The sequence below is a fragment of the Rhinopithecus bieti genome, unplaced genomic scaffold (assembly GCF_001698545.2).
Source record: "Rhinopithecus bieti isolate Rb0 unplaced genomic scaffold, ASM169854v2 scaffold_5130, whole genome shotgun sequence".
Classification (NCBI taxonomy): domain Eukaryota; kingdom Metazoa; phylum Chordata; class Mammalia; order Primates; family Cercopithecidae; genus Rhinopithecus; species Rhinopithecus bieti.
This window is the reverse complement of record NW_016804792.1, coordinates 594,257-621,324: the sequence shown is the minus strand read 5'-3', so window position 1 is coordinate 621,324 and position 27,068 is coordinate 594,257. Positions and strand designations below refer to the sequence as shown.

Genomic DNA, 27,068 nt, shown 5'->3' with positions numbered 1-27,068 from the left:
TAGTCTGACAAATATTAAAAACAAGACAACCACACAACCACACACACACACACACACACACACACACACACAAAGCTACTTCTGAGTAACTTAACTGCATCCTAAAATGGAGCTCAAGAATATTTATAGTGACACAAAATGACTCAACACCCAACAAGGTAAAATTCACAATGTCTGGCATCTAATCAAAAGTTACCAGGAATGCAAAGAAGCAGAAAAACATAAAGTATCATGATGAGAAAAACCAATCAATTAAAACCAGCCGAGAACTAACACAGATTTTAGAATTGGCAGACATAGACATTAAAACAATTATACTGTATTCCATATGTTCAGATGGTAAGTAGAAACATGGAGATATAAAAATGAACCAAATTTAAATTCTAAGAACAATTTTACAATGTCTAAGATAAAATATACACTGGCTGGGTATATTAGTCAGCGCAGTCTACTATAACAAATTGCCATAGACTGGGGGACTTAAACAACAGACATTTGTTTCTGACAGTTCTAGAGACTGAGAATCTGAGATATAGGAGCCAGAAGATTTGGTATCTGGTGAAGGATCTCTCTGTGGTTTGCAGACATCTATCGTCTTGATGTATCCTCACATGGAGGAGAGACGAAGCTAACCCTCTGGTCTTTTCTTATAAGGGCACTAATCCCATCATGAGGACTCTACCTTTGTGACTTGAAACCTAATTACCTCCCAAAGGACCTACCTTTAAGTACCATCTCATTGGATTAGAAAGAACACCTTAAAGGTTATGATTTCAACATACGATTTTGAGGGGAAAGAAAAATATTCAGCCCATAGCAGTGGGATTGACAGCAGATTAGATATCGTAGAGAAAGCAATTAATGGATTTTAAGATATAGCAATAGAAACATTCCAGAATTAATTCACAGGGGTAAGCCCTAGTGTCTGTTAGGAGGCAGAAAAGTCATAGGCCACAGTGTTTTGGTATATTCTGCAGGAAAGGCAGGGCAAGGCAGAGTCAACAGTTTAAGATTGGCCAGTTTGAATAATTCCAGCAGGCTTTGGGAAGTAGGGGTTACCCCAGGTTGTCTGGTACCTGACCCTGGGCTGACATAAGGCAGGGGAACTATTGGCCTGATGTGTGAGAGTTAGAGGAAGAAGGTGGTAGTGGTATTGATTCTGGATTGCATAGTTTCTATATAAAAGGCAAGCTCACTGACAAGTTGTTTCACTTCTCTAGGAATCTGCTAGCCCTAGGAGGGACATTCTCTCCCCAGCCAGCAAGGACTCCTAAGGATGTCAAAACAACATAAAACATAGAAAATAAAAAAACATGAATAATGCAGTTGGTCCTCTGAAATTTTGACAACAGATTAAGGAAGCTTTGGGGTGATGATTATAGAGACATTTAGAAAGCAGGACATTTGTTTCTTTAAACAGTATAGAAAATATTTTATCATGAAAATGGAAAGAAGGAATACAAGTGGGAGTACAAAGAATCTTTGTCGTTCATCCTGTAACTAAGTTTCCCATTTTTATGGCATTACCCAGGAAAATAGAGCTGAAATTTTGGGGAGCCTCTAAAAATATTTTGATGGAGTTGTAAAACATGTTAGAAATATGCTAAGATCAAGGTGGCAGGTCCATCAGTTATGTTGTTGGAGGGTATGGACTCCTAATTTAATAAAGATTAGTGATATTTGTGTGTAATCCAAGGGAATGAATGGAAATGGCTGGCGATGCAAGGCAACAGTTCACAATGGAGGAGTGTAGCCGGAGAAGGCACTACTCCTGTCCTTAAGGGTCAAGAAATTGACTGATATAAGGCAGGTACCTTCTAGGGAAAGCAATCATCTCTGTTATTTTTTAGAATGGCACTGTTAGTAGTAATCTACCAGATTTCTCTTTACGCACGGGAGTGTAGTGTATATGCTTGGCAGAGTGCAAGCAGTATGCCAGGATCATGGACTGAGCAGACAGCAAGCTCAGAAACATAATGGAATGTCTAAGTTAAAGGAAGAAAAGCAAAAGTCTCCTATGTCCAGTTGGTGCCTTTCAAGAGACAGTTGACAGGATCACAGAGGTGGAGATTTTACTGTTCAGGTGAACTCATCTCTGGTGCAGGAAGTGAAGCCATCTGCACTGGTTGGGTTGTTGGTTGGGGCCATGTCATCTGATATTATGGCATCTCCAGCAGTGAGCTCCTGGGTCAGGGTGACACCATCTGGAATGTAGAGCTTGAGATACCCTTTCTCAAGTGGATACCCACTCAGGTTGAGGTGGGTCTCAGCATTTTCTGTGCTTGGTTGAAACAATGGCTTATTCCCAACTGTAAACAAATTAAGGCACTCAGAACATTTGTAATAAGACAAACAGTCAACAGATAGGGGTGCAGCTGCATTTCACATGGTTTTGGTTTTTGTTTATTGATGGAAGTTTAAGTTGAAATTCATCTCATATCAGATGAGTGGCTATCTGGCCTATGGGACAATCTATAGTTAATGCATCCCAAGACAGCATGTACCTCAATCTGGCGTCTAGCCCTTATGGGATGGTGGTAAGAGCGAAAATTTATCAAGCCAGATTAAGGCTTGGGGCAACATAAAGGCTCATTTGGTAGATCTATCGAACAGTAATTTGAAAAGGAGTTTATGAGGAGACCATGATATCTTTCAGATAAATTGGCTCACTGGGACATATTAGGGATGTGAAAGTTCTATTGAATGCTTTCTCCAAGAACCCAGATTAAGTATTTTGAAAAATAAAATGTGTCTTGTTTATTATGAGTAATGTTTTTAACTCCAAAAAGGATAAAGTGTTGGGATAAGAACTTTTATTGTGGCCATAGTATATATGCAGACATGGTTTTGAGTTATAGTTTGGTTATCTGTGAAGCAAGAAACTTCCAGATGTTTTTACCTGAATGGGACAATTTCTACACACTGGCCCAATAGTTTCTAATCAATGTGAAGATGAGACCTTTTGTTGCCAGGGCATCCAGGGCTAAGATGACTGCCTGAAGCTTGGCCAAGTCTGTTCCTTGGGTACTGTCCTTTACCAGGGATATCCTGGTTAAGGGATGAAAAACAGCAACATTTCACTGAGCTCTACCATGTAGGATGGTCAGCAGTGTCATCCACACTGCTGAACTCCCATTACTGTTCACTTGGGGAATCCCAAGGGCTTCCAGATAGCCAAGGGCTCTGTAAGAGGGGTGACCTCCTCTGGCACTCTGGCATGTGCCACAAGTCTGAGGATAGACAAAGCTACCCACTCCTGCAGGTAGAATATGCCAGGGGGCCTAAGTTTGGCTCCATCATGTCCTAAGGAAGCCTCAGTAGCTGTACTGAGCTCGTGGAGTGCAGTTTTCATTACCAGAAGCATGACAGGAAACTTGGAATACAGTCACAGGCTTGGAGATTGAGAAAGCCTCTGTTTCCAGGAGAGCCCAATAGGTAGGCAGCAGCTGTTGTTTTAATGGAATATTGCATGAAGTCACAAGGGGAAATTTTTTTGTATCAGAAACTCTGGGGCAAGTAAGGGTCATAAGTGGGCCAGAGATGCCAGGAGGCACAAAAAGAGAGAGGAGAGGGGAGGAGAAGGGGGAAGAGGGAGAGGAAGAGGAGGAAGAGGAGGAGGAGGAGGAGAAGANCTCTCTCTCTCTTTCCCTCTCCTTTTCTCAGATTGGAAAACGAATACTTGCAAAACAAAGGACTTGTTTCTAGACTGCATGAAGAATTTTCAATATTCATAAGAATATAACTCATTAAAAACGTACAAAAAAGTTTAACAAATACTTCAAAGAAAGTAACATAAACCTATAAATATATTTGATTAGTCATTAGGGAAATGATATTTAAATCACAATAAAATACCATTTAATACCTATTCAAATGCCTGAAATGAGGTGAGACAGGGAGAAGGTGGGGAAACTGACCATACAATATGTCTGTGAGGATGTGGAGGAACTGGAATTCTCATATATTCCTGATGGGAATATAAAATGGTGCAATTACTTTGAAAAACAGTTTAGCATTCTCTTAAAAATTTAAATATTTCATGCCATGTGATACACCCATTCCACTTCTAGGTATTTACCCAAAAGAAATAAAGGTATATACTCATAAAAAGACTTGCACACAAATGTTCATAGCAGCTTTATTTGTAATAGTCCAAACCTGGAAACAACCCAAATGCCTATCAATATGGGATTGAATTAATACATTTCAATGTATCCATAAAATGGACTAGTACTGAGCAATAAAAAAATAAACTATTGACACATGCAAAAACATAGCTAAATCTCAAATTGTACTGAGTGAACAGAGAAAGAGCATACACATCGAATGATTTTATTTATATACAGTTCTAAAAAATTTGAATTAACTGATAGTGACAGAAAGCAAATCAGTGATTGCTTGAGGATTGGGGATTGGGGATTGGAAGGGGGTGGGGACTGGGGAGAAAGTTCAAAGGAGTGCAAGTAAATCTTGGTGGTAGTGAATAGATTTACTATCCTGATTGTGGTGATGATTTCATGGGTGTATATGTGTGTCAAAATGTATCAAAATGTGCACTTTAAACTTCAGTAAAGCAGTTTTTTAAATGGCAATTTAGGAGAGATATGTGGAACAATTATTATATTGAAGACCTAATAAAATCCAAAGCTTAAAAATCAGACTTCCTTAATCAAAAGAGTGGAGAGAGTGTCACTTTTATTTTTATTTTAATTAATTAATTATTATTATTTTTTTGAGATGGAGTTTCACTCTGTCGCCCAGGCTGGAGTGCAGTGGCAATCTTGGCTCACTGCAAGCTCCACCTCCCAGGTTCACATCATTCTGCCTCAGCCTCCCGAGTAGCTGGGACTACAGGTGCCTGCCACCATGCCCAGCTAACTTTTTTTCTTGTTTTTTGTTTTTTTAGTAGAGACCGGATTTCAGCATGTTAGCCAGGATGGGCTCCATCTCCTAACCTCGTGATCCGCCCACCTTGGCTTCCCAAAGTGCTGGAATTACAGGTGTGAGCCCCCGCGCCCGGTCCACTTGAATATTTTTAAAGTCAGGAAGAAAATGTGTTGCTTTTGATAGATAGGTAGATGGATTGACAGATGATAAGTGATAGATTGACAGATGATAAGTGATAGATGAATAGATGATAGATGATAGAGATAGATGGATGGATGGATAGGTAGATAGATAGATTAATTGATAGGGATACACAGATGATAGCTGATAGATGAATAGATGATAGATACATGATAGATAGATATAGACAGATATAGATAGATAGATAGATAGATAGATAGATAGATAGATAGATAGATAGATAATAGATAGATTGACAGGGATAGACAGATAGATTGATAGATTGATTGATTGATAGATTGACGGGATAGATAGACAGGAAACCGCATAGTTAAAACAAACGAGATATCCTTCCTCTCAACTATTTAGCTATCACAATAAACTCCATAATATAGGAGGATCCTCATTTTACAGTGTGGGAAAAGTCAGGTAGAGGGGTGTCAATGCCTGGGGCTGTAAGGATCCAGGAAGTCAATATCTGAGCCCCTTTGCATTATGTCTCCTGTCTGTGATATAGCTGGAAAGGGCTGGAAGGGCTGAGAAGAAATCCCTCCTCTCCCATCCCTTATGGCCAGAGCTTTGTCACTCTCAGAAGACACTTAACAGCAGACTCATATTTCTCATTTAACCCCTGTACAGATTTAACCATGGCTACCCAGGATCGTAACATGAATTTGTTGAAAGTTCAGAATGTTCTCAGCATATGATACAGCAACTCTGCAGGGAGATTTTAGTTCATTTTGTGGCACTTCTGCTGCTCTAACAAGACATACAATAGCACTGAACTACTCATCGGATGATTTCCAGGAACAAAGCACTTTGCAGATCTATTAGGAAGACACAGGGTCAATGCCTAATGCTTCTTCTGCACTCCAGGATTTGAACCTTGCAGTTTTCCATTCTGGCCAGGCTCTAAGGGAAAGAATAAGGCTTTTAGTTTGGGAAATCAGTACGAAGAAACAGTTATAAAATTTCATAATGGGAGATAGTGTTTCTCCTATTAGGCCCCCAAAACTTTTACCACTGAACATCACTCTTGGCTTCAAAGAGCAAGACTGAAATAATTATTTGGTGCTTCTTTTTTAAAGTTAAAGATTCAACCAAGAAAAAAAAAAGTTGGAGAACAGAAGGAAACCCTCCAATAATTTACACTGTGTAATACGAATGTCTCCCTAGGAAAAAAGAAGCAAAAGTTTGAGTTAATTGTATTAGTTTGGTGTGTCTGAATAGTTACGTAAATCTAAAAAATGATCAGACTGCTCAAGAATTTTTGTTTCTTAGCTTTTCTACCGTTGCCTGCCCCACCCCAATGAGACCCTGGGATGTTATGCATGCCTAAAGTAATAGAGAAAGGGAAGTCTAATATGTAATTCTGGAGGATTTCTGTGTGCAACCATAAAGAATTAGTATTATATCTGATTTCTTTTTTTTGAGACAGAATCTTGCTCTGTTACCCAGGCTGGATCTCAGCGGCATGATCTCAGCTCACTGTAACCTCTGCCTCCTGGGTTCAAGCAATTCTCCTGCTTCGGCTTCCTGAGTAGCTGGGATTACACGCACGTGCCACCACGCCTGGCAAATTTTTGTATTTTTTAACAGAGACGGAGTTTCACCATGTTGGTTAGGCTGGTCTCAAACTCCTGACCTTGTGATCTGCCCACCTCGGCCTCCCAAAATGTTGGGATTACAGGTGTGAGCCACTGCGCTAGACCTGTATTTGATTTTTTATGAGTAGGATAGCACTTACATTATCAAGAAGCTAAAAATACTACAAATTTGACTATGATGCTCCTACTATTCTTAAATTTTCAAGTTAAACATCAGACAGAGAAAAATATTACCAACCATTTATAAGAGAGTTTTGGAGACATCTAATATTCTACGAGTTGTATGGAGGTGGGGACTGGGGGGATGTTTTCACATATAAATGGATTATGCACTTATCCAATTCACCTTTTGATAAGTAAATCTTTCTATAGTAACTGAGGTCTTTTGTCTTATCAATGGGGCTTCAAATTCATTGTCCACCTCAGGTTGTAGCACATGAGGAACTTTCTCAGGGATTCTAGTAAGTTCTGTGATTATATCATGAAAATCTATAAATATAGCCCATATATCCTTGACTCTAGTTTTTTTTTTTTTTTTTTTTTTTTTTTTTTAAGAGGAGGAGCTACCATTATCTATGATTTTATCTAAATCTTCTGGAATATTTATGTGTTCATTATCTTGTACCATTACTATAGTCCCTAGGGTTCAAAAACATGCACTTGGTTATAAATGATTAAACTAATATGGTACGTTCTATAATTTAGGATTTCATTTAATTCTCACAATAACTCTGTGTGGTAAGTACTATTATTGCTTTTTTTTTTTTTACAGATAAATCTGAGGCATTGACAAGATAAGTAAATTTAATCAAAGCTAGTTGATGCTAGAATTATGGTGTGAATTCAGAAATTATTATTTTAATAGCCTGCATGCTTAATCACTACACTATGTTTCAGAGATAGTCATTCTCTACTGTTTTATAAGATTTACAGAAAGGTTATACACTGATCCTATATATCATCATGAAAAAATCTTTACTGTAAATAATTAAAACTAATTCAAGAATTGGTTCCACCACTAAATGTATTAATTTTAGGCATAAATCTATCGTGTTTTGAAAAAATCCATATACATAATATAATAATTTTACCTTATGATTTTATTTAGAACTGAAATAACTGTTAACTATAATATTTTATTTAAAATTAAAATAAATTTTAATTTATTTCTAAGGAACACTGTAGGAGAGACTTTATGCTGGTTTGACCTTCCTTGGACTTTAAATTTCAGTTGAACTTTAAATAGAGCAAATTTAAATATAACTCTGTCTCTGACTAACAGACACAGAAAAAAAAAAAGGAGTCATTGGATATAGCAACTTTGTTGATAAAGATGTTGCTATATCAATAAAAAAGACTGTCTTTGTCTCCAGGCCTCACCTTTGCTTGTTACACAATGATATCCTACCGCTGGCGGGAATGATAAAAACCAGCAATGCTGTGTCTGTGGTTCAACAGCTCCTAAAGCTGTTTACTTGAAGTAACAATACTTTCCACTGTGCATTGTGAGTGAAGAACTGAAATGAATGTACTACCATTGCATTTAATTGGAAGACTTAGTCAGGCAGGCAAGAAAATCCCCTAACCAGAATAGCGACATGTGGGCTAGTAGTGTTCTAGCCACTAGTAATTGCTTAATGGTACAGAGAATCCCGGTGAAAAGCCCATGAGATATTCTTACTATTAGTGTAAACTGAATTCAAAGCTTTGGTTTGCTTGCTTGGGTATTATGTGCACTTATGAGATTAGATTAATAATAGCCCAAACGGGTTCTGTTATGGCAAGTACAATCTTAATGTCTCATGGCTTTAACCATATTATTTCAGCAAGTCCTAGGTCTTAAATGAACCTCATTATTACAATCTAAGTGACTTTGAATGAATTCAATCTCATAACAGAAAAATGTCTAAACCTCTCCTTCCATTCTCCCATTTTTCTATGGTTCTATAACCCTAGCCCCATATTCAGAACTTTGAGGGATCTTGTAAACTATACTTCACTGTGAAGACCTTGGCTCACTCAATTTTCTGTATGTTCACAGCCCTCTTCATTCATATAGACTCTTTTCCATCTTTGTCCACAGGTATTGACTTGTGTTAAGCCCAGTCATCTTTCTCTGGATGGAGATTAGAAGTCTGCTGGCAGGCATCTGGGATGTCAGACCTTGGCTCTCTAGTTGCTTCAATTACGATGGTCATATTTATTTACCTTGGATGCTGTAAATGGTTAAGAGACTCACCTGCCTCTTATATCAAATTGTAACTCAACTTACCTGAATAATTGGTGACTTCGTGTTTGTCATTAAATGCTTTCTTAACTTCTCTTACCCTTCTCATTTATCCCTATTTGTTAAGATCATCTTATAAAGGTTTGCAGCCCTAACACTTAGGAGTCCCATTAGATCTTTTCCTTCATGCCCTGCGCTTTGGGACCAACCCAGCCAATCACAGGTCCCACTTAGTGCTCATTCACATCTCTCACTGCCTTTTTATGCCTATGGTGTTCACTTCACTTCAAGCCCATGCCACTGTATGTCTATTTAACTGCTCATTTCTGGAATGGCCCTGCAAACTCATCTCCTTTCTCCTCGTTGGATGGACTCGTGCATGGCTGCTAGTCCAAAGTGTCTTAAGACAAACAAACAAACAAACAAAAATCCAACTAATGATTTAATACATTCAGGTTTCAGAGCACGTTCTTACACTATTTTTATAATGAACGTTTTCCCACCTGAATGTGTATTCAGGAGATTCAGAATGTCCCAAGTGGAGAAGGCTTGTTTGGGAAGTCAAAGGCAGCGTATGGACGGTAACTGGGGGCCTGTGAGTGTATTGCCTCTTCCAGTTCCACCATATGGCCACCTCCATCTCGTAATTTCCCTTCTCAGAAAAGGTACAGCTTCATTACGATGGCAATATATACATAAGGTGTCATTAAAGAGCCTATGTAAGTCACAGCTAAAAATATGTATGGGAAAAAATAAAGTTCAAAATGACTGTCCAACAACCATGAACTGTTCAAATAAGTCATGTTGCATCACTGAATCATATATGTTATGCTTTCAAAGATAATTCATTGCCATAAAGAAATGCTTATGATACAATGTCTCAAGAAAGATGTAATTGTAGTAGTTACATTAGTTCTGAGCCTTCATTGAATGCTTAGCTGTTTACCTAATTTCCTTTTTTAAATGTTCACTGAAAAAGCAAGATACAAAACTGTTCAAACTGGGAATTTTTTGACTTGTTTGCATTTTTTCTAAGTTTAGTAAATGAGTACTGTATTAGTTTATTAGTCAGAAAATATTATTTCAAAAAGCTAAATATTAATTCAAGCCCAAACACGATGAGGCATTTCATTTATATCTTGTCATAGAAATCTTGTAAGTGCCCTTAAAGGATCATTAAACACACCTTTTTATTATCGTTTGTACACTTCACTGGAATATATATACCCCTTACTAAAATGTAAGTTTCTTGGGGGAAGAGACATGTTTATGTTTTAATACACTTCTCCACACAATAGGCCTTCACAGAATGTCCATAGACACAAATTATCTGTGCTCATCCTGATAGGAAAAGCCTGTTTTCTAAATTTTCTACAATCACATAGGGAGCAAGAAAAAAACTATTTTAAAAGTAATTTTGATTGTTGCTAGTGAAAAATATCAAGAGGAAAACAGTCAAATAAGCAAAATGTGCCCAGAAGCTGAGCCCTCTTATTAACAATGTGTATATTAATTTATAATATGAAATAATACATGTGCATAACTTAAAACTCAGAATATCCAAAGTAAAAAGTAACATCCTTTTTTTATAACAACCCCCACCAGACTCTAACTGCAACTAGCATACATAATTTCTTATGATTTATTCCAGAGGCCCTAAACATTCATGAATGTATCAGATTATGCAAAACACATGGAGATATACATAGATTTGTTTATATTATTTATAATAGTAGAAATAAATATATATGAAAATTTGTGTCTATATGAAAATATGTGTGTTACATATCTACAATAAAGTATACTTACATGAAAAATATTAGATGTCACCTCACGTCAGAAAACAATCCTGTTGTGGCTTGTTTTTTTTTTAATTTAACGTATCTAGCAATCTTTCTTTTCAGAAAAGTGCATCATTGTGCACTTTATTTTTTTATTTAATGTATCTAGCAATCTTTCTATTCAGTGGACTTTATTATAATATAACACCCATTTATTGGCAGATACTTTGGTTATTGCCAAAATTATTTTTAATGCTTTCGTAAAATATATATATATATACAATTCATATATGTGTGCCTTATATAATAAAGTGAATATGTATATAATACATATAACACATATTTAAATTATATATGAAAGTTAAATATATGTATATGTATGTATATGCACACCTGTGTATTTCTGTTTGTGTAACTTACAGCACTCCTAGTAGAGGACTCTTTAAATATGGAAATGCATTAGTAAATTGCTACTAAGAAAGTTTATAGGAAGTAGCAGCCTGGCTCCACCCACTTCAGCACTGGGGAGAAACCAACCTTAGCATTCGTTTCATCAGAGAGATAAAAAATGGTAACCTGCTGTTATTTTAATTTGCAATTTAAAAAATTCTGAGTAAAACTGAGAATCGAAATATATTTATTGGCAATTTGTATTTACTTCTTTGTAAATTGCTAGTTTTCTATCTTTTTTATTGATTTGTTTGAGCTTTTATTAGTTAAAATAATAGACCTTTGTGAAAAGATGAATTATTTTTTCCCTAGATTGACTCTCCTTAGACTTCTAAACATTACAGTGTGTACTTGTTATCCAGAATATTTTTAGTCACATATATCTAGCATTTTCTAGTATGTGAATTTTGTATTTATTAGGAAGATCTACTCATCCCCAGATGATTAAAAACAATTCATTATTTTTTTTTTCTAAATGGTTTATAGGTTGGTTGATTGATCCGGATTTTATTTTACTTTGTTTTCTATATAATTAGTCACTTTCCTCTCTCCCCTCCTGTATCTCCTTCTAAGAGCCACACTTGAGAGATGAATTTTCGGTAGCCTGAAAATTTGATGCAACCTCAATGGCTAGAACGAGTATCTGCCCTTTCCTCTTGTTAAATGTCTATTTTCAAGATTGGCTTCTCAGGGACCTACTTGACTCTAGTAGGAGGTACAGTGTGGGCCCCTGGAAACTTTGTACCAGCGATAGCACTGATTGTTTACTTTCCTCTTCATTTTCACTTCTATTAACTCAAGTGGCAAAAGACTTTTGGCTTCTCCCCTGATTGTGCAAAAGGCTGGGAGGAACCGCATGTGGGTCTCTCCACACTACAGGCCTCTCTGCCCACCTTAGCTGACCCTAAGGCTTTGCAGCACCTCCCCGCTCGGCGCTTCGTGTAATATCTCCCGCCATCTTTACTTACTGGTGTGGAATGATTGGAAGCTTCTGGCCACCAGCCCTTTCCACAGTTTGAGTACTGCTGATGTAGTTTTGCCATTGCTTGTTTGTTTTCATTATTCTCTTGTAGGGATGTCAGGGGGTGGGAGTGGGAAGCATTTGAGATCTGGCTTTACTCCTCTATCTTAAATAACAGGAAGTTCAAACTATTGTAATCATTTTTAAATCATCCACTGGCATGGGAAAATGGCTAAAATAAATAGCCCACAGCAATCACTTCTATAAAGAAAACTGTGTCTCTTGAGAAAAGATATTAAAATCCAAGGAAAATTTAAAAAGGAAATTTCAATCAATGTTATTAACTGGTCCATACTAACATAGAACTATTTCTTATTCAAATCTTCTTTGGAAGTAACAATCCTCATCAAATTCTTCAAAAAATATCTAAACCTGAAAGTATATAACATTAATTATTTTTGTTCCTGCTTTCTATCACCACAGAATCTGGCAGAAACAACATAAAAAAGTTATGAACCAAGAATACTAACATAGCAATGGAATACATGAATTTCTTTTCCCATGGCAGTTCAACAGCTGTTCTATGGGGATCAAATACCTCTACCATTAAACAATACAGGAAATTAATAATTTCAAGCACAACTTAGATCACTGCTTTACTTATGAGTTTTTAGGCCCCAATCAGATTTTAAGTGTATGTGAGCAGGTTTCAAATAAATGTTAAACAATTGTATTGCTCTAGGAATAATTTGACAACATTGCATATGTAAGCATTAACATTTTTGTATTAGAGTCAGATTCAAATGACCATCATTGGAAGTCTATTCTTTACCTGCTTTTCAAAATTCTTGATTTCTCTTCCTATTTAGAACAGTTGCATTTTCACAAAGCTGTTTGATTGTGTGTGTGTGTGTGTGTGTGTGTGTTTAACAGTGTTTAGTTTCTGACTCCATATAAGCTTCATGTTTCTCACTTATACAAGGCCTGTGGAAGATGCCCTCCAGGACAAATTTTCTTCTGTACCTTCAAAGATGAAAGACTTCTACCAAAGGGATACAATTTGCCTCAAGCTTTCAAAAATGTGATATTCAAGTTCATTACTTGTGCTCCATTCGAGTCAACTGGAGTCAAATCCACATAGCAGAATCACCACCCGAGACCTTGTCTGCCATTTAGAAAATGACTTCCCAAACCACAGAGGGTTAATTTGGAGCCCACCTCTCCATACATGGATTTGTTTTTCTCTCTAAAGAGTCCAAGCCAGTGATAACCACGGCAATATCTTGTCGGACACTGATATTTCTGCTGTCAAAAAAAAAACAAAACAAAATAAAATGGATAACTTTTTTTTTTTCCCTAAACCTTCCATACAAGGTCTCAAACTACCGCCCTGGGCCTATGGGTTCCTCTCAAGCTACCAGATTGCGCAATGTACTACCACAGAAATGTCATATTAGAGCCCTGTTCCAGTCGCATCCAGTAAGTAATCTGGCATGAAGAAAAGTTAACTGAATTAGTGGCCAGTTGGGACACTTTGTGACCTACTCTTTAGGAACCAAGTCCTCTGAACTTTTCCATTCCGCTTTGCCTTCATACTTTAATAGGGACCGAATCTCCATTAACAATTGAACGGCGACAATAAGTGCCATCAGGAAAAGGAAATTCAATTTTCGTGGGGGATGACAGCCTTACCTTTTCGCGCTTAATTGGCCGTATTGTCTCCAAAAGTTAATTGGTTACTTAGTCCAGGTAGTTAGTAAAATGTTTAGCTGCGTCAAAAAGCTCAGGCTCCCACTGTTAATGGGGCATGAAATGGAATGTTTGATACTGCAAATAAAATCAGTGATATTCAAGGATGTTATGGTAGGTAATGCGTTGAAACTGCCATTTAATGGGTCCTGGAAGATTAGGGTAGTGTCAGCCGGAACCGCCCGGTCTCTTTTCTGACATTGTTAGTTGCCTCTTCATTTACTTAACGGCTGTCTGCACTGATTACATAGGCATAAAACTCCCTACAAAAAAACAACAGAGACACGCTCTATTAGCAGTCCAATTAGAACTATTTGCATATTACAGTTCATTTCTGCTTAAGTGAATCCCTAATACAACTTTAGGAAAAAAAAAAAATTCTATTGTGTCATTTGAAAGAAAGAGGAAAGAAAAGCCTTAAAGGTGATCTCTCCTCCTTTCTTTTTCTCACTTCATTTCTCTCTCTCTCTCTCTCTCTCACACACACTCACTCTCTCTCTCTCCCTCATTTCAGATATTATCTACTTTGAGTTGAAAAACAGAAAATAACAACTTCGAACTTGAGACGATGTTGTTGAGATTTGTGAAGACTAGAGCACTCTTGTGATAATTCAGTCCTTCTGCAAAAATCCAGACCAGTGTCACACATGACTGTTATGCTTCACTTAGAGGTGTCTACTTTTGAGATATGTTTACAGTTTGTTTTAGATCCACTTTGCTTTGAATTTTCCAGCAAAGATGTTCATCTCTGTAACAACATCCCAGGCAGGGCAGAGTCCTTTTTGTGGTGTCCCTTACCTACACAATTACAGAGAGCAGAAAATGCGGTTCTGTATCTGTCTCTGTGCCACTAAAGGTTCTGACTATGTACACCTGGTGGATTGTCAACTGCACGTAATATCAACACATGTGAAATCAATTCCTTTCACACAGGTAAGGACGGTGACAAGTAGGGTTAAACGCAAAACTGGAGACTTCACTTTACCAGACATTTCTCTGATTTTCCAAATCTTAGTCCTTAGAAATGTCATCATTTGATGGCTACTTATAAAGGCATTAGGGATACTTTATTTGCATTATTATTAATATTAATAATGATGATTATATAGCAATCAGAGGGTTTTTATTGAAGTTGGAAAGGAATCTTTTTGTAGCATAAGCCCTGATAAATACTACTGAATTAAAAGCAGTACTCTTGCTTAAACTGATGCTTGAAGTATGTAGAGAGTGTTCTAAGATAGCAAGCACAGTTTGCAACGAATGTTTTCAAGATGCTCCATGGACATTCACATAATTCCCCAATCTCACTGAGTCCTGTGAGTTTATGGGAGACTGGGAGAGTATAGGAATAATTATTAAATGGGAAAAGAGAGTGTTGGAAAGGAGAAATGGCTCAACTGCACTGAGTCTCTGGTAGGTACTGCAGGTGACAGGAACGGGACGATGATGGCCCACTGGATACCACTGAGAGTTTCAGTGAATGGTCAGGCAGGAGGGTAGCCTGGACTGTAGGAGAATGAGGATGCCAGTGTAGGAAGTTCCAAAGCACTTGGCGTCTCATGGCAGTCACTATGGCTGACTGCAATGGTTATAATGATGGTTTTTCAATCTAATGTTGAACATTTTATTTGGGATGCACATACAACTCCTTCAATTAAAAAAAAAATACAGAAAGCGCAAGACTGGAAATCATCCTCGAAAACATCTGGACTGGACAGCAGAAGAGTAAGAAGCGTGAGAGGGAAGGAAGTTTGTTATTTTGCGGATTATCGTGGTGTCAGCAATTCATGTTGCTGGCAAGTTTCCCTTTAGACAAAGTCCTGGCTTCCACCCTGAGCTTACAGCCATGCCCTCGAATTTTCTCAGGCCTGGGACCAGTGAAGACCCCTATGTCTGATGAATGTCCTTTTGCCCTGAATGGACTCTAAGATGAGGTATGCCAAGAGGGATGCATTGCAGCCATTTGATTGGTCCTGGGAGTAGTTACCTAGAAGAGCCATGCAACACGTTTGATGTTCACACACTTACACTAATACCCACAGTTTTTCCAACACTCACATCACCCACTTCTCTTTTGTCCAGCAAACCTAATTTCACAGGTCAGCCCACCCTCCACAATTCTCTGAATTTGCAAGTCACTGGAGGAGTTCAGGTGTTGACCATGACAAATGGGAGTAGAGAGATAGAGATTATTAAAAGTGACAAATAAACTATTCAAGAAATACGAACAATTCCTAACTGGCCCTTTTTCTTGTTCATCTCTAAGCCACCATTTTAAGTGTAACAAGTACACAATTGTAAGGAAAAAGCAGAGAGGAAAGACAGCAACAACAATAGCAGCCACCCAACCCCAAAGCAGTGTAAACAAACCAAACAAAAAAGCCTATCAGAGGGGAAGGCAAAATCCTCGATCTGTCATTTTCAATTCTTTTCACCACAGGAGCAGAGGCACAGTGTGAAACGTGCTGGCTCTGGTATTGTTTGGTCGCCCCGGTGGGTCCTCTGTGCCCTGCCTCCTGCTTTCATCCAGCTCTCATTAACACTACCACCAGATGAGCACCGTCAGAGGCAGAGGCGGACACGCCAGCCCATTGCCTGGGTGCAGCGGCCCTGCCAAGGGTGGCAAGGCAGTGAGTGCCAGGGAGAGTGAGCCAGACAACTTCGAGACACATACTTTTGCCCCTGAAAGCAGTCGTTGCACCCTGCCAGGAAAACAGCTCTCTGGAAAAGCACTGCCTGCTAGTAAAATGGACTAAATCAGTAAACAGTGATTAAGGCTCTGGCTCTGCGACTGTTGTCGCCACCTCAGACACATGCTTCTCCTCCCTACACACATGCACACACAGAAAAAAAAAAAAAAAAAAAAGGAAAAGAAACACCAAGCAATAGAGCCAAACTTGAGATCCGGAGGGAGTTGGCTGAAGAGTTAAGGAGAGAGAACAATTCATGTTCCTTGAAGGGGAGATGTGTCTTCCTGAAAAATGAAATGAATATTTCTGGATATTCATTTCTCTCACTTTTTTTTTTTGGACTTGTATTGAGAATTGGCTTTCTAAATAAAACATCAAGCAATGAATGTAAGCAGTAGATTGTTCAATTCAACATCTATTCCTTATTTGTCTGATTCAGCAATGTGCAGAACATAATCTAAACCCTCCAATAGGTGGGATAAACAGAAGCAGCATAACATGTCTTGATGTGTGTTGTTTAGTAGAAACATGTCACGTCATCAGTTTGCTTTCTTGAGTCAGCAGAATAAATCCTACATACACAAGTATACATACATATGTACCCTTTGATCTTCCTATGTATAGATATAGACAGATGTCATATGTAAATACAATTACATAATTTCATGCTTTTAATTTTTTTATATAATGCTATAACCATAATAATTTAAAATATGTTGTAGCTTTCACCATGAAAATGTGTTTACATGGAGCATAGGCATTGTGCCTGTGCTTCGAACCCAGCAGAGAAGGTTGACTGGAACTCTAGAATACAGGAGTATAATTCAAAAAGACCCTGACAACTTGGAGAAATGGTCAGAAACAAGTAGAATGAGGTCTTCTGAGTGCAGGGTCACACAACAGAGAAGGAAAAAGACCAATGAACTCCACAAATGGGAATCTAGGGCTGGCAGCAACTCCCAGGATGACTGTGAATCAGAAGTATGGACTGTGTAGACTAGCGGACTCCTGAGCAGCCGCTGCACCCTGTCAGGCCCCAATACAAAACTGCATGTAGCCTTAGCCTACCCAACTCGATCCTGGTTCAAAATGGAATGATTCAAAGTGAATGAAGAGGAGTCCAAGCAGGACATTTTAATCAAAAGGAAAAAAGGCCAACCCTCAAAGACTTAATGTCCACACATATACAGATAATAGTCCTCAAAGGAACTTGCCAAATATTGTATGGATTATTTCTCAAACATCTCTAAAAACAGCAGCTAGTAAAAAACAACTCAATTTATTGTTGGAGAAACTCAAAATCTGTGCCCCCACCAAATCTCCTGGTGAAATGTAATCCCCTGTGTTGGAGGTGGGGCCTGAGGGAAGTGTTTGGATCATGGGGGCGGATCTCTCATGAATGGCTTAAGGAGCCAGCCTCTTGATGAGGAGTGAGTTCACGGGAGATCTGGTCGTTTAAAAGTATGTGATATCTACCCCCTTCAGTCATGCTCCTGGTCTGGCCATGTGAGATGACTGTTCCTCGTTTCGAAACCCTCCTGCCATGGCTGTAAGTTTCCTGAGGCTTCACCAGAGACTAAGTGGATGCCAGAGCCATGCTTCCTGTATAGCCTGGAGAACTGTGAGCCAATTAAATACCTTTCCTTTATAAATTACGCAGCTTCAGGTATTTCTTTATAGCAATGAAGAATGGCCTAACACAGGGGCACAGGGCATCTTCACCAAGTGTGGTCCCTGCAGCAATGCTGATCAGTGTTCATAGATGACACTGGGTGCTAGGAACAAGACACGGCAAAGGGAAGAGGAAAAAAAGACTTGGGGAAAAGACCAAGACGAAGAAGAAAGAGAAAGGGAAGAGTGTAAGCGCAGTTATGGCTATACAACCACGTGGGCAGTAGAGGCAAAAATTAATCCATGGACCCTGATTTTTTTTCAAATGCAGAATATAATAATAACAGTAGAAATGACAGTAATAAATAATATTCACAGAGATATCAAAATCTTTGTTGGCCATTAAGAATCTCTTCTTTGGTCAACTCCAATACAGGGGATTAGATCTCAACAGGAGATTTGGCGGGGGCACAGATTTTGACAGTTTCTCCAACGATAAATTGAGTTGCTTTTCACTAGCTGCTGTTTTTAGGAAACTGAGCCCTATAAAGGTGTTTAACTTATTTTATTTGCCAGCCCACTATCTCCAGGGATTTTGACTAGCATTTAATTGTTTCCCTCTTAACAACAAATGTATTAAGGAAATTCTGTAAACGTAGGCAAGTCATTAACCCATTATAAGGTTTATTATTTCTCAGTTTAAATTGTGTTTGCATTTGTTTATGGGAGTGGTGGTAAGAGCATTCAAAGTTATTGGAGTGTCTTGAGGTAGTGATTCTGGTTAATGTTTGACAGTGGTCATCGTGGTGAGCCTTTGTGTGAGTGTGTCTGTGAAGGACTGGCTACTTAACTTGCAGGGCCCAGTGAAAAATTAAAATGTGGGACTTCGACAAGGACCCAGACATCCCCTACCCAAGGACTGAACTCTAACACAGGGAGAGCAGCCAACCCTCACTCCCAATAGATTGCAACTTCCCTTTCAGGATGTGCTAGGTATCTGAATTGGCACCTGCCAATTGGCATTCTGAATGCACCCTAATGCTGCAGGAGCTGGGCAGGACTGTATCCACCTTCCCCTGCCCCAAGACAGCACAGCACACACCTATCCTGATCCTCCCCAAGCCTGCTCCTAGGACTTGCAGGTGGCCAAGGACTATACTGAATAGAAACTTGCTCTAGTTGCATATCCATGAAACCCACTGTGTGTGCCTCAAAAATAACAATAACCTCTCTAGGGAATTTTTAAAAATATTTTCACATTTAATTAATATAAACATGCAAGATTGTCCCAAACAAATGCTATTTTGAAAGTTATCCCCCTTATGAGGCCATGAACAATTTCCAACAACACAGAATAATTCATGTCTGCCCTTCTAATTTTTATTTGTTTATTTGTTGTTTTTTAGAAATGTGGTCTCACTATGTTGACCAACCCGGAATGCTGTGGTTATTCACGGACACAATCATAGAACTTACAGCCTCAAAAATCTTGTGCTCAATTGATTATCCTGCCTCAGCCTCCCTAGTAGCTGGTGCTACTGTGCCAAGCTAATTCATAGCTCTCTTTTTTTTTTTTTTTTTTTTTTTTTTTGAGAGTCTTGCTCTGTCGCCCTGGCTGGAGTGCAGTGGCCGGATCTCAGCTCACTGCAAGCTCCGCCTCCCGGGTTCACGCCATTCTCCTGCCTCAGCCTCCCGAGTAGCTGGGACTACAGGCGCCCGCCACCACGCCCAGCTAGATTTTTCGTATTTTTGGTAGAGACGGGGTTTCACTGTGTTAGCCAGGATGGTCTCGATCTCCTGACCTCGTGATCCGCCCGTCTCGGCCTCCCAAAGTGCTGGGATTACAGGCTTGAGCCACCGTGCCTGGCCTCTCTTTTTATCCAAATCTGGGAACCAGTTTATAGTCTCATCACTGAGAGTCATCACTTTCCCTTACATCCAATTATAGTATCGATTGATCTATCTGTTTGTTGTTGTTGTTGTTGTTATTTTTTATTTTATTTATTTATTTATTTATTTATTTTGAGCCGGAGTCTCGCTCTGTCACCCAGGCTGGAGTACAGTGGCGCGATCTTAGCTCCTTGCAAACTCCACCTTCAGGGTTCATGCCATTCTCCTGCTCAGCCTCCTGAGTAGCTGGGACTACAGGCGCCTGCCACTACGTCTGGCTAATTTTTTGTATTTTTAGTAGAGACGGAGTTTCACTGTGTTAACCAGGATGATCTTGATCTCCTAACCTCGTGATCCGCCTGCCTCCGCCTCCCGAAGTGCTGGGATTATAGGCATGAGCCACCGCACCCAGACACTATCTGTTATTTTATATATTATATTATATAGTATTAGATATATACAAATAAGCACATATGTGTGTATATTTTTTCCAGTAAGAGAAGTAAATTTATGTCAATGCTAAGTTCTAATTTCCAACAAACTCCCTGTCAAGGAAGTGGCATTTTCATTAGTCTTTATATTCATAGACAAACCCAATACACAGCTATTATTAGGGAAAATGTGTCCCATTATGAATCTGTTTGAGAAATGACAAATAATGTTGAAACTATCCTAAGGTGGTAATTTGATGGAATAAAATAGTTTCAAACACCTCTTTACTCCCATTTAATTTCACCTTTACTCATGGGTAATCACTGATGTAATTCATTGTTCATAAGCTTTTCTAAAAATTGAGGAATCATTTTGCTATGAGACATTCATTTGGAGATCTAGAAAGTCATCTCAAATTTAGAGCAGACTTCTTTCATAATTATCTTTACACTAATTTTGTTTACAGCCAAGCAGGATCACGTCAGTCCTACAAATTGTCAGTGGAATTGAATTTCAGGCAACTCTTGCTTTTTTGCCAGCCTTCCTCCTCTCTCATCAGATGAGTGTGATCAGAAGTGGGGGTTGGGGCCATTCTTTAAACTCTGACATATAATTTGCGTGGGTCTCCAACCCTAGTAAAAGCGTGGTATTGGCTATGTAGAAATAGTTTTTAAAAAGGTTCCTTCCAATGATTGCTACCCTAATCCCCTTCTATATAAGAATTGGAGCTGCCACTGCTCTTCAACCCCAGAAAAATACTTCTGGTGTTAAGAGAGTCAAAGTCACCTATACAGAGTTTAAAGGATACCAAGCCACTTACTAAGCTTTCTAATTCCCCCTTCACCATCTCCCTCAAATATCAGACATCAGTCTGTGAACTGTGATTATCCCTTCCCTAAACTCCTCCTTACCCTAAAACTCAATCTTACACACCTGCCAAGGTGATGGCCATTTAAATTAGCCTATCTGATCACCAAAATTAAACCAATCTAGGTTCCTCCTTTGCATTAAGAAGTCAGCTTCAAAAAAAAAATACCTGATCACTGTCAATGTCATTAAGTAGGCAGCATGTTACAGTGGAAAGGGCATGGACATTAAAGTGATTCAAATTTTGATTCTGCTTTTATTAGCTTTGTGAACTCAGAGAAGTAGCTTCATCTCCCAGAGCCTCAGAGTCTTTAACCAAACGTAGACATGATCACCATAAACAGGACAACCTATGTGTCCCTGCCTTGTAGATAACAAGGTTACCTATAAGTTTATTACTCATTGATATGTATGTAACATAAAATGAAATAATCTTTTCATTTTTTGTGCGCAATCAAGATCTTAAGGAACTCGGGAAGAAGGCATATATGTAATATGTGTATATATATGTGTATATATGTACATACATACATATGTGTATATGCAAGCTTTATATATATACATATATACATATAAAAGCTTTCTATGTGAGTGTGTGTATATATGTGTATATATATATGTGTGTGTGTGTGTATATGTATGTGTGTGTATATATATATCTCCAGGCTGGCGTTTAGTGGTTTGATCTTGGCTCACTGCAACCTGCACCTCTAGGGTTCAAGTGATTCTCCTGCCTCAGCCTCCCGAGTAGCTGGGATTACAGGTGCCCACCACCATGCCTGGCTAATTTTTGTATTTTTAATAGAGATGGAGTTTCACCACATTGGCCAGGCTGGTCTCGAACTCCTGACCTCAAGTGATCCTCCCACTTTGGCCTCACAAAGTGCTGGAATTACAGGCATGAGCCACCACGCCCAGCCAAATATATTACGTTTTCATAACTTTAATGTGTAAAAGGCGATTCACAGAAAGAGAAAGGCAAGTTTCAAGTGAGACTCTCAGTTTAAGTTGTGGATACTTGAGATGTAATCCAAAGGTATCTTGCAGCTTAGGGAAGACAGAGAGTAAATGAACATGGAAATCGGAAAGAAAAATTGGCTTACCTTTCAATTGGTCTAGCACTACTTTCATTCATACTCCCAAATTCTCCCAGTACACAGATTGTTACAGGGGGACACATTGTTCCTTAATGTGCAAAGTTAGTGCTTGTTTGCCCACAATGAATTAGCTCCAAATGGGAAAAGTGACCAGAAACTATTTCATTTTCTCTATGCATCTCTGCTAATAAAAAGGTGTAATTCCTCAGAGAAAACATTGGTGAAAGAGAGTTCTGCTGGTGTGTTTGTGGCCCCCAGTCAGGATAACAATTGGAAACTGTAGCAGATAGTCTTAGAGTGAAATGCAAATCAAACACATGAATATACCCACATATATTTCCATACTATTTTCATCATTGATTAACCAGCCACATGACCTTTTCAGTAAGAGAAATAATTGGCAGTTTTAACAGACGAAAATTGATCCTATTACTCAGGATAGAATTTTCACCTTTTCAAAAGAGATGCTTATTAAAGAGGTCAGGTTTTTTTTTTTTTCCCTCAGGGTCATGCATATGTAAGTAAGCATAGCTATTATGTGCCATCTATAAGAATGGACGGGTGAACCATAAACACAAACATTCACATACAGCCAGGTCTCCAGCGTTCCTGTTCACCAATTACAGTAATGCTGATGACATATCTAGTTTAATGCATATGGCATTAAAGTAGTCCCCCCTTTTCTAGGAAAATCTAATTACACCAAACCCAAGCACTCAATCAAACCTGTTATTCTGTGGCTAAACAGCCTGGCGTTAATGCAATTTGAGGAGATACAGGCCGTGACTAGAGACGTCATGTATTAACAGTATCTAATGGGAGCTCCCGTAGGTAAATGAATATGCTAACAAGCAAGATCACTGCTAAATCTAATATCTTTAAGCTGTTTAATTCCAAACAGTCCCTTAATAAATCAATTGACCGGGAGAGCTGATGCCCCTATCAATTATTCAAGAGGGCAAATAAATATTTCAGATGATTTGATAGGAAGGCTGGTGCTGGTCTTACAGAAAGCTTTGCATTTCATTAGCCTCTTACTAAAAGTTTTATAATGAGCAGAACACAGGTGGCATCCCCACTGCAGAAATGGAAAAGGGGGAAATAAGAGATTGGAGATCAAGACTTCCTTCATCTCTGCATTATTCCATTATCCAAACTTTTCTTTTTTAATGTGAAAATTGGAGTCAAGTCCCCCAAAGAATTATCATTCTCTGCAATCACAAAGGAAATTAAAATGATCAAAAGTATGTCATATTGCAAGAGTCTTAATTGTAATTCCTATTGGAAATGCAATTATCAGATACCAATATCATGAATATAATTTATGCGTTTCCACATCCAAATAGCCCTTCACCAAATATTTAATATTATCAATTCCATTTTCCAGAAGAAAAAACTGAGTTCCCCTAGTCATTTAGAAAGTGCTGACTAGGTCACCTGTGTTTGAAAGCAGGCACTTTTTTTATTCTTTAGAGACCATTATTCATATTGAAAGCATACATTCCTGTTTAACATGATATCTGTCTTATGAATAATCCACATTTAGGTTGTGATCCTTTGTACCAAGAAATAAAAGAAACGGAAAAGTATTAAAGTGATTGACATCATTTTTCTTAATGCGCGTGTGCATGTTTGTATGTTTCAAATGGACTTAGTAGAGAAAGATTCAAGAGGAAAAAATGAATGCAACTAAGTCACTTATCCCTGGAATAGTGGACACAAACAGTTAACACTATTGCCTCTTGTTTCATACTGTGGAGGTGGTGACCCAGATGCTATTGGAAATGCTTGAAAACTACTGATGCCTTAAATAAGCATTTCCATATTATCTGTGAAAGTAAAGTATTTGTTTTTTTTCTTAAGCTCAGGTATTGATCAAACAACAACTTTATCAAATTTTGATATTGCAGGCTGTGAAACTAAAACAGCGTGTCCTCTCAACAGCATTTTACAGTTTACAAATGTAAAATCTCTCTTAAGTTACTGTAAGCATTATTGCTATGAGAACTACTGTAGAAGAGAAAAAGAATTTAGATTATCTGAAAAATAAAACTTAATTGTCAGAATGTCTGAATGTAAAAGCAGTTGATGACTATTTTCTAAATAAAAGATCCATATAAAATCAGTGAATGAGTATTTTCTGTGCAGGCAGTTATACTCTACAAAATACCCAATGAGCTATGAAAAAGACATCTCAGCCACAGAAAATCATAATTTAAATGTTAGATTTGTTCATTTTCAGCTACATGAATCAATAGAGTAAATCCTTTATATTATTCTGTAAGTAAAATCTGGTCATGTTTAAAATCAGATTTTGGGACTTCTACTCATCAGAAGTACCTTTTCATGGAGCCATTTAATTAAGTGTTTATTTCTTTAATATTCTCAACCCCACAGAAACCATCAAGAATTTAAACAAGATGACAGATGTAACATATCTGGCAATGTCCACATCCTCCCCTGCCTCAAATACCTAGTGATTACAGAAATTTATTTTGAATTTTTTTAACTGAAAAAAATTCTATTTAATCAGAAATGAAAAAGATTATCTTAAAGATGGAAGGCACGTGAAATTGGACTTAAGAAGGGGACAAGAGCCAGAAATCTATCAGGAGAGAACTTTTTTGGAGGGTAGAATTATGTCCTGGGGTGCTCCAAAGAGAGAGAGCAGAAAGGGTACCCCATGAAATGACACTTTGGACGTCATATCTGGAGGGTCTAGGCATTGAAGCCCTTTACAACTCTAAACTTTCTGAAGGGATCAGGAAACAGAGTATGGTGATACCCAGGCTGGAAATAAAGCTTTCATACTTAAAAAGTATTTTCTCTTCATTGCTGAGGAAGGCCTCTATAATTAGATGCATAAACTAGGGCATATGACCAAGAAACACACACAGTTGGGCAAAGACAAGAAAGATATCTGTCTCCACAACTTTGGGAAACACAGCAAACAGATCAATATATTAAAATAAGCACAGGTGGCCAGGGGCAGTGGCTCACGCCTGTAGTCCCAACACTTTGGGAGGTTGAAGCCAGTTGATCACCCGAGGTCAGGCATTTGAGACCAGCCAGGGCAACATGGTGAAACCCCATCTCTTCTAAAATGCAAAAATAACTCGGTCATGGTGGCACATGCCTGTAGTCCCAGCTACTCAGGAGACTGAGGCAGGAGAATCACTTGAACCCAGGAGGCAGAGGTTTCGGTGAGCCAAGATCACACCACTGCACTCCAGCCTGGGAGACTGAGTGAGACTCTGTCTTGTAAATAAATAAATAAATAAATAAATAAATAAATAAATATCACAGTTAAAACCCTAAGAGGGATGTAAGAAGCTAGGTAGTCTACTACAAAGGCAATTAAAGAGTTCAGAAATAAAATTATGATTATAAAAATATTAACAATAATACTGACAAAAATAGCAATAAAATTTCAATCCTGTGAATGAATAACACAGGAAGCACAACTGAAAAATGCATTTAGTGAGCTGGAAGACTATCTAACATTTATAGACTCCTGTCTGAATATTCCACAAGAAATTGATCTTACATTCACTCCTGCCAAAGACCAGCTTGAGACAGGAAATATTTCAGCGTGGTGGATGGAGGCACAAATTAATCATCTCTCCTCCCCTCTAAAAACCCAAAGTTTTATCTTCAGATTAAAGTAAATCATCAAACCACAACTACCAGGGTAATAAAATCTTAACTTTTCAAAGCAATGTCTTCTTTGAGTTGAGATTTAACATTATATTCTCAGCCTTGGTAGAAAGGTGTTACAAGAAATGGGCTTTTGAAGAGTGTTCTGTATTTTCAGAAGATCAGAGTTGAAGACATTTCCCACCATATTACCTAATGTCCCATAGATGAAGATCTATATGACACTGTTGGTGCTAAACATTTAGTACCAGAAAAATAATTTTTCCCCAGGAGATTTCCTTTATATGGTGATATAAAATCTATATATCAATGTGTATCCTTTTTGCTTTGTTTGCCAGGAAGCCCCTAGCTAAATATATTAATTAACTAAATGATTCCAGATATGTTAAATATATATTTGCATGTTCTCTATGCTGTTTTAAACCTGTCTTATTTTTTACATTTGACCTTAGGCTTTTATAGAAATAGTCAATTAAAATAAATAAAATTGACATTTTAAGCTGCCTAAAGTTTTTTATAAGCATCTAAGTTTATATAATAAGTAAATAATAAAACATAAATTGAGTAGGGTCCCATAGTTTATCTAGGAGAATGACCTCTAAGTAATGTTTGGAAACCTAAAGCACATTAGATTGAGTTCTGGCTTACTAAAATCAAAGCAACAGCTTCTAAATTCCAATTACTATCAAAACTAGTCAAATCTTACCCTCAAACTTCACAGCTTTGAAGGCTTTTCCCTCTTTCCTCTAACACATACACCACTTGAACTTCCTTCTCATCTAAAGTAAATGACATCATATCCTCCTTCTCAGAACAGAAAGCTTTACAAAGAAATGTTATCTTTGCCCCATTGCCAATCATACAAACCCACATATATCTTCCATCCTATTCTTTCAAGAATTGAGTTAGAAAGAATGGGGATCTGGCAGAGGATGTGGAACTAAATTCAATTTTTATGTTATTATTATTTTTTTTTTTATTT

At 38.0% G+C, this 27,068-nt stretch overlaps 1 long non-coding RNA gene across 1 annotated transcript in view; it reads right to left on the bottom strand.

The window, feature by feature from the left end:
- Positions 1 to 5,918: 5,918 nt before the first annotated feature.
- LOC108528568 (uncharacterized) overlaps positions 5,919 to 27,068 on the bottom strand; it is a 76,101-nt gene continuing 54,951 nt past the window's right edge. The window contains exons 4-6 of the long non-coding RNA XR_001885198.1: positions 13,786 to 14,105; positions 10,129 to 10,272; positions 5,919 to 5,979 (exon numbers count right to left, since the gene is read on the bottom strand). This is a non-coding gene — a long non-coding RNA (uncharacterized LOC108528568). The remainder of the gene's footprint in view (positions 5,980 to 10,128; positions 10,273 to 13,785; positions 14,106 to 27,068) is intronic.